This window comes from Pseudonaja textilis, chromosome 4 (genome assembly GCF_049901715.1).
Source record: "Pseudonaja textilis isolate UNSWEBS1 chromosome 4, rPseTex1.2, whole genome shotgun sequence".
Lineage (NCBI taxonomy): Eukaryota > Metazoa > Chordata > Lepidosauria > Squamata > Elapidae > Pseudonaja > Pseudonaja textilis.
Genome location: NC_141993.1, coordinates 83,465,756 through 83,478,446, shown reverse-complemented (window position 1 = coordinate 83,478,446; position 12,691 = coordinate 83,465,756). Strand labels below are relative to the sequence as shown.

Sequence of the window (12,691 nt, the reverse complement as noted above, 5' to 3'; positions counted from 1 at the left end):
GAAGGTAACCAGGACATTGGGGGCAAAGTTGGAGCTAATAAAGGGACTCCTACTGATTATCTGACCGTGTTGCCTTTGTGCCATGCCCCAGGTCATCACACCCCTGCTGCTGTGTTTTATTTTTTTACCTTACAATTCTATTATTTGATATTACAAATTAGTGGATTTTCTAAATTTGATTGTGAGCCACCTAGACTCATGTAAAAGTGAGAAGGGTGCCTCTCTAAATCGAACAAATGAACACATTTACACTAAAGTAGAGACATGGGAATTAGAACCAGTTTGGTGGTGTAGTGGTTAAAGCATCTGACTAGCAACTGGGTGGGAGTTCTAATCCTACCTCAGGTCCAAAGCTAGCTGGGTGTCCTTGGGCCAGTCACTTTTTCTCAACCCTAAGAAGGAGACAATGGCAAACCATTTCGGGGGGGTGGGGCGGTGGGAGGAAATGACTTGCCCAAAACATGCAGTGACCTACCCAGGTAAAGTTGGATGTGAGAATTCAGGTCACAGAAGCTGGAAAAATAGATGCTGGTCTTGACACGAGAACCGGCAATTTGTATTTGTTATCTTTCTGAATGGATCAAAGCTTGAGCTGGTTGGTATGGTTCACTTCCATGCAACCTGCTGAACAAAGTGTGGTCTGCTAGTGGTGTTACCTAATAAACACCAAGCAGCTGGCCTCTTAGCTTATTTTGGTTTTGTTTTAATCGGGAGGATTGAGTTTACAAAACACACTAATCCACAAATAGGTAAGCCAACCAGGGAGAGCTCCAAAGAGATGTGAACTGGGCCTTTGACTGTAGTCACCAGGTGGAGCAGATTCCCTCAACTAAAATAATCTCTCTCTCCCTCCCTCCCCCCCTCCCTCTCCCCCCCTCTATCTCTATCTCTCTATTTATATCTCTTTAATTTATATATACTCTTAAATATCCTCAGTCTTGATTGACCAAAGTACAAAGGTGTATATCTGCCTATTATTAGTGTCTTTGTTTTTGGGCATTAAATGGTGACCTTTTTCTAGCTAAAAACTTACAGGAGCTGTGAATAGGCAAGAAAAGGAACACCAGTAAAGACTAAGCCCTGAAGATGATGACTCGGATCCCACAGATGTCTATTTCACAACTCAAAAACCGTAAGAAAAATCCTTGAAGGATTCAACCTGGCTTGGAGGTTCGGGATTGAGCTGGCCATTTATTCACCTGCCTCACAAGGTCAGGATGAGGGTGATGGTGAAACTGCGTCTGAACCTTTGGAAGAAAAGTGACAAATACCTGTATGTATAGGTGTTCAAAGTACCTTCGTGCCAAGGTAGGTGCATGAACTCAGATTTTGGGCTGGATCCAATCAAAGGCCCAACCATCGCCAGCAGGACACCTGGTTGTAGGTGTGCCAGTTGGACGAGATTATCTTTCTTAAATAAACTTTGCAACTATGATTGAGTGAAGGGAGAATGTAATTATTGGGTTCGGATTGTATCTGTGTTCTCAATTGTACTCCCAGGAGTTTGGGGGAATTCGGTGCCATACAACAGCTGTTCCCAGCCTTTCATTCTTTTGGACCTAGAGCTCTGAGATGGTTCCTGTTGGAGGCTCCTTTTGCAGGTGAGAAGGCCCATCCCAGAGTGCACCTATGGCCGCCGGGATCCCTTTGGCTTTTACTTTCCACATCCTCTCCCATTTGTCCTTCAGGCCCTGGTACTTCTCTGGCTTCTCACCCTCCTTCTCCCTGATACTGTTGTCACATGGCACTGTCACATTCTACTGCCACCACTGTATAAGGTGTGTATAATATCTAAGGACACACACACGACTGTGTTTGACATAGTTATTATTTTATACTTTTGGCTGAATACCACCCAGAATTATTTCTTGTGAAATGGGTAGGTATATGAATTTAATAGATGGATAGATGAAAGATAAATCATAAATAGGTAAATAGGAAGATATATATCTCTCTCCTTCTCCTTCTCATCTTGATAGATAGATAGATAGATAGATAGATAGATAGATAGATAGATAGATAGATAGATAGATAGATAGATAGTGTTGTGGTTAGCCGGCAGATGGCTGAGGAGAGCGAGGACTCAGATAATGGGCCAGGACCATTAGGGAGTGGACAGCTGCCTTCAGAGATTGTGGGGGCTGGCAGCAGCAATGAGGAGGTTCCCGAGGAGCCTGTGCCAAGTGCGTGTGCATGTAGGATTGCTCATAGGAAAGAGCAGTTACAACAGCACAGGTGACTTGGGAGTAAGGCTGCAAGGTAATGGCCCCTCCTTCAAGAAAATAAAAGCCAGCTGTGAAAGGAACATACTTTGCAGAAGGCAAAGACGTTTTGAAACTCCAGCCTCGTGGACATTCCAGTGTTCTGAGTTTGTATTTAAAGATTCTTGTATTGCAAATTATTTCTTGTCTGTTATCTTTTGGCAAGTCTCACACAGTTTGGCAAGGCTTGTGCTTATCACAGCTAATTATTTTGCAGAAGCATTAAAAGGTTTCTGTTCCTTTTGGATTGTGTTTGATTTGTTGGAAAAAGGCATGGGTCAGAACAGAGAGAGAGAGATAATGGCGGGTAAGTGGATTGATAGATGATTGATATAGATAGAATATTGAACATAGTTAAATCCAAATAAAGTGATATTATTTATATTTATTAATATTATAGGGAAGTTTGATTAATGAAATGGAATACCACACATCCCCTCCATCCTCTCTCCCCATACCTACATACAGGTATGTCCCACGGACTTAAGGTACATCATATCCACATTCTAAACTGCACATTTCCAGACCTCCACTAGGGGGCAACAGAGAGGCCCAGAACTCCTCCCTTCCCGCTAGCATCTTATGCCAATCCAAGTGTGGACCTAAAAGCCTTTGGCAAATTCCGGAGAAAAGGAACAAGGGCCCTGAATGGGGGCGTCCGGCTGCGCTACTCGAGGGGGCTGTCAGCAAGAAGACGGGCTTTCTCTAAAGCAGGACAAAGAAGCGGGTGAGTGGAAAGCTCCTCAAGGGGAGATCCAACTTAGAACTAAAGAAGACATTTCCTGATCACGAGAACAATGAATCAGCGGGACGGTTTGCTTCCAGAAGTTGTGGGTGCTGCATCACTGGAAGGTTTTTTAAAAAGAATTTGACCGGGATCGTCTAACTAAGCAGGTCTCCTGCTCAAGCAGTGGGTCGGACTAGACGACCTCCAAGGTCCCTTCCAACTCTGGTTTTCCCGGTATTCTGCATACTCCCTGACCTGCCTGCCTGCCTGGCAGAAATTCACAGAAATTCTCTTTCTTTTGAAAGGAACTGATCTCTCTCTCTCTCTCTCTCCTTCCCTCCCTCCCTCCCTCCCTCTCCCTACATCCATCCCTCCCTCTCCCTCCCCCAGTTCACAGCCCGCCTTCCCACCCGCCCCAGCTTTGCTGCACCTGCACTGCACAGCCATTCACCCCATCAGCAGCCTTTGACAGCGCTCAATTCATTACTTTTCTCCCAGCTTTTCAAACCAACACGCACGTCGAGTCTGGGCTCCCCATCATTTCTCTCTGCCCGTCCCCCCCTCCCTCCTGGCCCCACATCGCTGCTGCGTAAAAGTTGTGTGAAGTAGAGCTTACTCACTGGAGGATTCAACTCAAGTAGAGCATCCGCTTCTGCTAATAATTCTTCTCCGCTAAAGGGGGAAAGGGAGGCGGGCGGGGGGGGCGGGTTGTTGGGGGCTGGGTGGAGAGAATTATCTTCACTCAGTGGGGTTCGTGCTTTTTACAACATCTTCTTCCGGGTTCTCCCTAGACATGGTAAAAGTATGCCATAATTTTGGGGAAGAGCGGAGGCGGGTGTGTGTGTGTGGAAATTAGAAACGCAATTAGTGGGCTCTCTGGAGGGAAAAAAAGTTCATTGGTCTGAAAATTAAGGTGGCGGTTTGCTTGTATAAGGAGGAGGAGGAGGAGGAGGAGGAGGAGGAAAAAAGGAAGAAGAGGAGGAGGAAGAAGAGGAAGAAGAGGAGAGAGAAGATGAGGAAGAAGAAGAGGAAGAGGAGGAGAGAAGAGCGGGAGGAGGAAGAAGAGGAGGAGGAGGGAGGAGGAGGGAGGAGGAAGAAGAGGGGGAGGAAGAGGAAGAAGAAGAGGAGGAAGAAGAGGAAGAGGAAGAAGAGGAGGAAGAAGATGAGGAAGAAGAAGAGGAAGAGGAGGAGAGAAGAGGGGGAGGGAGAAGAGGGGGAGGAGGGAGGAGGAGGAAGGAGGAAGAAGAGGGGGAGGAAGAGGAAGAAGAAGAATGAAGAGAGAAAAAAGGGGGACAACTACGAAGGATTTACCATTCATTAAAACCAGATCAGATAAAGCAGGTCGAAGAGCCGCATTCAAACAACTTGTCAGGAGAATGTGGGTTTGTTTTATGTGCTTGGTGGCTTAGTAGGTTGGTCAAACCCAGCTCGTTTCATTACATAATATTTGAATGCATAGCCTCAACCAGACCATAAGCGGGATAACGGGATTTTTTTAAAAAAAAGTAGCGCGGGAACGCAAAGGGTGCTCCCTTTCGACCTCGTCTGCCTCTCAAATTGTCTGTGCAGGGAGATTCTCAGTCAAACAGGTCATAGGGTTGTCCCCCAAGATGAGTTCCCCCCCCCACACACAAAATGATTGCTATTTGCAAGGTTGACAACTGGACAGGGGAAGCTTCCCCCACTTTGTCTTTCAAAAGTTGAAACACGGGACAAGTCTTTAAAAAGCCTCAGCAGTGCAGCTGTTAATAGTCCAACGTGTTCAGCAACTCACTTTTATTGGTTATTTCTGGAAGATGCAGTCCTGTAAAACCTCACTACCGTTTATGACAAAAACAAAACAATTGTTTTAGGTGAAATCGCCTCTGGAGGGACTAAACTTGCCAGGAATATAGAAAGGCTAACAAGGGCCTGTTTGACCTTTAACCTGAAGTCTAGGATCCTCTTTCTTTCCTTTCCTCCTTCCTTCCTCCTTTCCTTCCTTCTTTCCTGCCTTCCCTTTCTTTCTTTCTTTCCTTCCTCCCTTCCTTTCTTAGGAATCCGTACTTCAGTTTAAAAAGCTCATGGATCGACTTGATCGACTTTAAAAAAAAAATAAAAAAGTGGCTCAGCTCTTAAGTCAACCTGAAAGAAAAGCTCATTTTCCAGAGACCGATTGAATCGGGAGGTTTCTATGCTGTCGTTTCTAGAAAGATGAATCACAAACTGGTAACAGTTTCTGCCCTGCCCTTTTTTTTTTTAAAGGGCAGCTCCCAAACAAAGGGTTAAATTCAAAATCCACCCCCCACCCCCCAAAAAAGATCTGCCTTAGCTAAGTTCGCCTTTCAGTTTTTTTCAGGGCCAGATTTTCAGGAGAACAGAAACCTCCGCAGTTTAGATATAGATATATGCTCCGGAGGCCCTGAGATTTTGAACCATCGAACACCATCAGTTCCTGACACAAACATGGGAATTGGCGCAATGGAGAGAGAAAAAAAAAAGAAAAGATTAAAAGAGAAGAGGCTACAATCGTGGGCTCTTTATCATATATTATTTCATTGATGTAGATTTGCAGTTTATCTTTAACTGCCAATCTCACCTACTCAGATGTCAAGATTACTGGGACCTTTTGCGAAAAGGGGAAAAAAAAAGATTTTTTTTTAAAAAAGAGAGAAGCAAGCCCCCCCCTCTAATTTTGCAATTTTAAATAGCGCAGCGGTGACGTCAAGGGGGTATTAGCATAGAGGAAGGGGCTGCAGTCAAGTATGGCGAAGATTGATAAGGCCCCTTCGGAGGAATTTGCTGCTTGTTTTCATGCATTCATTATGGCTCGCTGCCCTGCAGATTTTGCAATTTGTAAGAGCTTAGGTCTTGGGGGTGGGGGTGGGGGTGGGGGAGAGGGATGAAGCTGTAGAAAGGGGACCATCTCGAGCTCTTTCCTAATCAGGGTTCCCCCGCCTCGAAAAAAAAAAGACTGAAAGGAGGATGTGCGCCTGCCTCTCCCGGAGTGTGTGGTTTGCAGAAAGAATGCCAGCCATTGGTCTCTTGTCCCTTGTAAAATGAGGGTGGGGGGTGGAAGGACCTGGGAAATAGGTACTTACATACAGAAGGGCTAGCTGAGATTCATACTGAAGAGAGAGTGGGTTTGCCTACCTTTCTTGGGGGGTGGGGGATGGGGGTGAGGGGGAAATAAGCTGCTTTGCCTTCAAATCTTTGTAGGATTGCAACCGGGGACGGCCTATCATAGGATGGCACTGGGTTGAGGAAGGATATAAAAGAACTCCCCGAGTCTTAGCCTTTTCCCTTCTGTGGGAAGGAGGGAGCGGTTATACGGAAATATTTCCAACATTTATTCGTCCACCCTCTGGGAAAAGGTGTTGTCATGAAGGTGGCAGGCTTACCTACCTCAGTACCTCGATGAGGTACCTTGATGGGGTACTAGGTCCCACCTGGCAGCCTGAGGTTTGATTCAGGTTTAACTCGGATTTAGAAAGACTCCCAAGGCGGGTCAAGCTAGGTCGTCCGTTTGACCCTGTGCTCCAGATCTGCTGGAGAGTGCCAGTCAACATTGGGAAGGCAGCGAGTTTTGGGGAAAGCGGAGTTAGAAGCAAATGTTGAAGGGATGGGCTTGGAAAGCAAAGATTGGGGGGGCTGATCTACTTCCACCCCCCGCCCATTAAGGGTGAAGTCTGTTGTCCCTCTGCTAAGTCTTAGTCCCACAGTGCTAAATGCCTCTGCCAAAGGAGGCAATAGTTCTCGACCAGTGGGATAGCTAGCAAGGAAGTGTTACATATAAGATAGGGATCCCCAAACTTGGCAACTTTTAAGACGTGTGGACTTCAACTCCCAGGATTCTCCACCCACCTATGAGTTGAAGTCCACAAATCGTAAAAGTTGCCAAGTCTGGAGACCTCTGATATAAGGAAACTGGAGTGCCGAGTTGGTGGTGCGGCCAGGAGAAAAGCGGAAACTCAAAAGACTTTTTCGCCCAACCGAGTGACTCCCTTGACCTGCCCCTGGCTTAACCTTCAAAGAAAATCTCTTCCTTGTTTCTCCACCTCCATTTTCTCCAATGCCTGCAAACTTACCTTCCTGGGCTTGTACTGCCAAAAGGGAAAGAAAAACGGACGGAGGAATCCTCAACTAAACTACCACCGCAGAGATCTTCCCAGAACAAAGTGATTTCTACTTGTTTCAAAGCCACCTGGGCCATTCTCCTCTTAGCTCACCTGGAAAGCTGTGAGATCACATTTCCCTCTCTTCCCCACTTCCAAACTCACCCGAACTTTGATTGGAAGTTGGAACCCACCACCCTGTTCGATGGAAGCGCTCTAAGATTTGGGATCCTTCATTCTGGAATGTTGAAGCTGGACCCTTCCAGATCTCAGCCTCTCCAGTTTTCTCTCACCCACCCACCCCCGAAAAAAACTAACTGCCACTGAAACCAGAGACTTGGTCACCTGAATGTCTTTCCTCCCAGCCTAACAAACGTTTAAACCCGAGTTGACAATCTGGCCTTAAACTGAGTCAGCGCCCTCCCGGAATTTTCCTTGTCTGTGCTCTTGCAAAAAAACCCTTGTCTACACGTGACTTCAACGAGGCAGCCCACCTGGATAGTAGCTATAGGTATTCTTGTAAATGCTGGGTTCACTCGGTGTGTGCAACTCAATGATCGGATTCCGACATTACACACATCCCTTGGATTTGCACAGCCGGGAGGGTCAGGTTCACGTGACACTAAACATCCCCCCCCTCTCCTCCCATACACACAAGCTCACGCCCAAACTAATCAGGGTTTGAAAAACTAACCGCACATTAAGCATACAAGTAGCCAGCTCGGATCTTTCACTTACCTGGTTTTAAGTTTGTTGTGTAAAACCAAGCGGGCTTTCGGGAGAGCGGGAAGAGAGGCAGCCTGCTACTACTTCTCCCTAATGGGGTGTGGATGGTTATTAATGGATTGCTTATATTAACATGTCACTTGAAGGCAGAGGCAAAATTCTCACTTCTTTTAATGGGCTCACCGTGCATTCGCAAATACCTGATACACATATGTTAAATACACCATAAACAGCAATCCAGCCAACACGCCGGACCCGTTGCGAGGCTGCGCGCGTTGCGCGTTGTCCCTCCGCAGAGGTTGTTTCTGTTACACGGAAAATCCTTCGGGGGCGTTTGAAAGTGCCCCGACGTGCTCTTTTAAGCCTTTAGCCACGGCCACATACAGGCGTCCCAAGGTTTGGCCCTTAAAGGGCGCCTTCACGCGTGAGTATTTTCCCGCTCGACGGAAGGCGAGAGAGAACGCCTGAGCCATCACCTCTGAATGAACGCTTGCAAAATTAGCAAGGCCGCCTTGCCTTAAGACTAGTCGACGGTTATTTTTAGGAAAGGAGGAAGAATTGCTACCAAAAAAAAAAAAAAAAAAGTGGGTGGGCTTGTCATAATTAAACGGGGGTTGGACTGGGGGGAATACACAAAACAAATTAACTGGTGAGAATGCAGAGAAAGAGCTTTAAAAAAATTGAAACTTCTCCTTAGATCGAGGATCTGGTCTAAGCTTTAAAGAGAGAAATTAGCCTTTCTTTTTACTCTTGACAGTTCCTCCCTAACTCTTCCTCAACTTTGCATCGCGTTAAAAAAAAAAACAACCATCACTTCTATCTCTGGTACCCACTTCCTTTTATTTCTGTACCTGAAAATGTCCCCTACTAGGCAGCTGTGCCTTTTTGCTAAGAAGATATAGTCCAGAACAGATCGGTTAAAAGAAAAAAATTAGGGCAGAGGACAGAGAGAGAGAGAGAGAGAGAGAGGAAGAGAGATTGAATTCGAATCGATTTTAAGCCTTTTCCTTCTAACTCGGAGTTGAGCAGGACTCCGAGAGGGAGAAAGTCTCGCTCTTTGGTCTCCTAAAGACGCGGTCAGAGTTTGAGGTCCCAGAGACAACTGTCAAAAGCTGCTCTTTGGAGAAAACGCCTGTGGAGATTCTCCACCATCCAGGACAGGTCATGGCTGTTATTCCCCCAGGTGCTTTTTCCAAAACTTTCTCGGTCCAGGTGCCTTTTGGGAAAAGCACCTTTGGGTGTCATTTGCAGAGTTTTGTTTGAACTGTTAAGATACCAACTGCAGGGGGGGAAAAAAATATCAAAACTCCTAAGCGCAGGGATGGGAACCCAACCGCCGTCCACCTGTTGGCCAATCTCCTTCCTTGGGGTGCGGGTGGAGGAAGGGTGGGGGGGGGGAAATCCATGGGGGGGGGGAGAAACCACAAAGCTGTAAGGTAAAATGTACCAGAAGGAAACACAAGCCGTGGTTGTTGCTTAGCTGCCAAGGTGACAGTTGGGATTACTCCCCCTTCCGAGCTAACGCCAACCCTCGGAGGAAGTACACGCACCCCACCCCCACAAGCATTTCTTTAAAGGTGGTGGGGAGGAGAAAAATAAAATAAAAATCAGCTATCGAAAAAGGCCGATTTAAAATACAAGACAAAACAAAACTACGAAAATAAGGAGATGGCTCAAAGCTTGCAGGTGTGCTCCTTCTGGGGGGTGGGAGAAGTTAATATCAAATAAAATCGCGGTTTACCTGAGAAAATTATATGTGCGTGCGTGGGTATGCGTTACACGCCTGCGCCCTGTCGCCCACTCTCTCCCCCCCTTTCTTTTTCTTTCTTTCTTTCTTTCTTTCTTTCTTTCTTTCTTTCTTTCTTTCTTTCTTTCTTTCTTTCTTTCTTTCTTTCTCCTTTTTCTTTCTCCCTTTCTTTTCTTTCTCCCTTCTTTCTTTCTCCTTTCTTTCTTTCTTTCTTTCTTTCTTTCTTTCTTTCTTTCTTTCTTTCTTTCTTTCTTTCTTTCTTTCTTTTTTTCTTTCTCCCTTTCTTTTTTCCTTCCTTCCTTCCTTCCTTCCTTCCTTCCTTCCTTCCTTCCTTCCTTTCTCCTTTCTTTCTATTAGTAGGGATCAAACCCAGCGCGTTTCATTTCCTTCTGACCGTGGCCCACAGAGGAAGGCATGTAGCTTGCTTCATCCCCGGCTCAGCTCGCTTTAAACGTGAGCAACGTGTTAACTCCAAAGGCCGCCAACACTTCTCTCCCGACCTTCAGGGCCCAAAAAGTCGAGTGGATGTGACTAAAGGTGGTTTCTTCCACCAACTCTCTCTCTCTCTTTCTCTCTCTTTTTTTACCATGGATCTTTGGAGTGGTTCCACGTTTATTATCGCCGCCTAATCCAGCCTTAATATAACTTTCGAAAGGGGGGGTAGGTGGGTGGGTGGGAGAGCGACGGTGAGTTTGGAAGCAAATGCTACCGCTGCTATTAGCTAGAACGTTAGAAGCAAGAGATTACACCGAGGCTATTAACAAACAACACCGCCTTTGCTCCCTCGGGGAGAAGAAAAAATCAGACCATCCGCTGTTTTTAGATTTCCTTTCTTGACCTCTCAAGGCCACCCCTTAAGGTGGTCGTGTGAACGAACCTTTTAAGAGATGGGCGTGTGAACGAACTTCTTTCTCAACCTGTTTCTTGAGCAAGGTTTGCAGCGATGGGGCGATTGGCGTCCCTGCTTCCTTATCAGCAAGTATTCAACGTCCTCCCCCAAAAGGAACCTACCCAGGATCCCGCCCTTCGATCACCAATCAGATTCCAAAACCAACCCGGAATCCATTCATTGCGTGAAGTTTAGGGGCAGTGAGACAATAGCGTGCAGAAGTGATCTGATCCCTTGGGAATGAATGAAAATAAAACTCTCACTGGGGGGCGTATGGTAGGTGGTGTGGATCGGCACACAGACCTCTATCCAACGACAATCTAAGGAGACCATTTCCTCCCCACCCAATAAATGAGTGCGTTTCCTAAATAGACACGCATTCCCATCCGTCCTGCGATTGTTCCACTTCCCACGACTTGGAAAACAAAACAAAACAAATCCAAAAACCTAGGAAGCTAAACTAAACTGAGACAGGCTTCGCGTGTTTTGCCTGCAAACCTGGAAGTAAAATGCACCGTGTCTCTCCACCGCTGGCCCGCATCTCTGTGCTGCCGGATCCCCCACCCCATCCCCCGCGTGTGCGTGTGGGGCACGGATATCCCGATTCACACCCGCAAGCCTTGCGGGGGATGGTCTCGCAGAGAAAGCACCGTTTTCCCTCGTTCTACCCCGAAATGGTGAGAGGTAGAAGTACCTTTTAAAAAAATAATAATAAAGAAGCGAGGGGGGGGGGGAGCCGAAGAGATGCAGGGAGCTCACCCCGCTTTGAAGCCGTCCTGTCGGGGGGCAGCCAGGTGGGGTCGCCTCCGGAGGGGGGGGGGAGGGAGGGAGGGAGGGAGGGAGGGGAGAAGAGATTCTCTCCCGAGCCCGCTCAACCGCAAGAATGTGTCGCTCGGCAGAATAAGGACAGCTATTACAACCAAATCTACCAGCAGTCTAAATAATTAATTGAACCGTTGCTCTTTGACCCCTGCAAAGTCCAATAGGGACCCGTTTGTAGTAATAATACCCCCCAAACGAGCCCTTGTCAAATATTCATTTAGTGGTTAATTCGAGCCATTCCCCCATGGGACAGGCTGTAATACCAGCCTCCGGCTTGCCAAGAAAACCCTGTTGATCTACCTCGGAAGGTCAGCAAAATATTTTAACACGCCCGTCTTTAAATCCTGAGGGAGGGAAGGTAGGTAGAAAAGTTGTGTGTGAGTGGTATGCAGATAAACACACACACACATATACATATATATATGTGTGTGTGCATATATGTATATATCTGCGTTCCACGCACACACAAGCTTATGTGTGTGTGTGTGTATGTATGTACATACGTGTATATATACATATATACATACATACATATATATATTTAGAGAGGATCTCTTCATCATCATCCTTCTGGCTCTGCCTTTTGGCCCAGGATATGAAAGCAGTGATCAGCACCACCAGGCCAACGCAAGAGAACCAAGGCAAGAAAAGTTCCGCTCAGCCAGGATCTGAGGTTCTGCTTATTCCGTAAAGGATCTTGAATGGCGCTGTTGTCGTTGTTTTTAAAGAAAAAAAGGGAAACGAAAACCGAACAGATTCTAGAAAGTAAACGGGGATGCGGTTGGGGGAGGGAGGGAGAGAGAAGAGAGGAAAGCTAAGCGAAGGTGCACCGTACGGAAAAAAAAATCTCGAGGCTTGGTTTGCATTTGCTAAATAGTCCGTTGAAAGACAAAGATTTGCATGGATAGCGTTTCTGTAGGGCTTACTTTCCTGTGGGCCACCGGGGCCCTTGGAAATGCCTGGGTAATATCTGCAAGAGTGAGAACTTGGTCTTAAATACACACACACACACACACATACAGAGAGAGAGAGAGAGAGAGAGAGAGAGGGTGGTGCGTTGTTATCTTTGTTGTGTTATTATTATTTTTAAAACGGTGCCATTATTTCCCAATTCCGGGCTCCCTCTCTCTCATTTGGAAGAGAAAACAAGCTGTCCACTTCAAGAAGCATATTTGGTTACAAGAAACAATTTGCGAGGTTTCTTTGACCCGCGCACTATCGAGGGAGGGGGAGGGTTTAGTTTGGTTAAGCCGGATTCACCCCCTCACTTCTCATTCCCCCACGTGTAGCTAACAAGCTAAACAAGCACAATGGCTACACTTTTCCTTTGTCCGATTGTCAACGGTTATGGCTGTGTGTGTGGGGGAAAGAGAGTGAGTGAGAAAACCCACCTAGAAAGTTAGATTTTCGAAGTCTCGAAAAGGA

General features: G+C 46.5%; 1 long non-coding RNA gene across 1 annotated transcript in view; it reads right to left on the bottom strand.

Annotated features, from left to right (window-relative positions):
• LOC148125903 (uncharacterized) overlaps positions 1-12,691 on the bottom strand; it is a 209,907-nt gene that overhangs the window by 90,819 nt on the left and 106,397 nt on the right. The gene's annotated exons all lie outside the window — the stretch shown is intronic.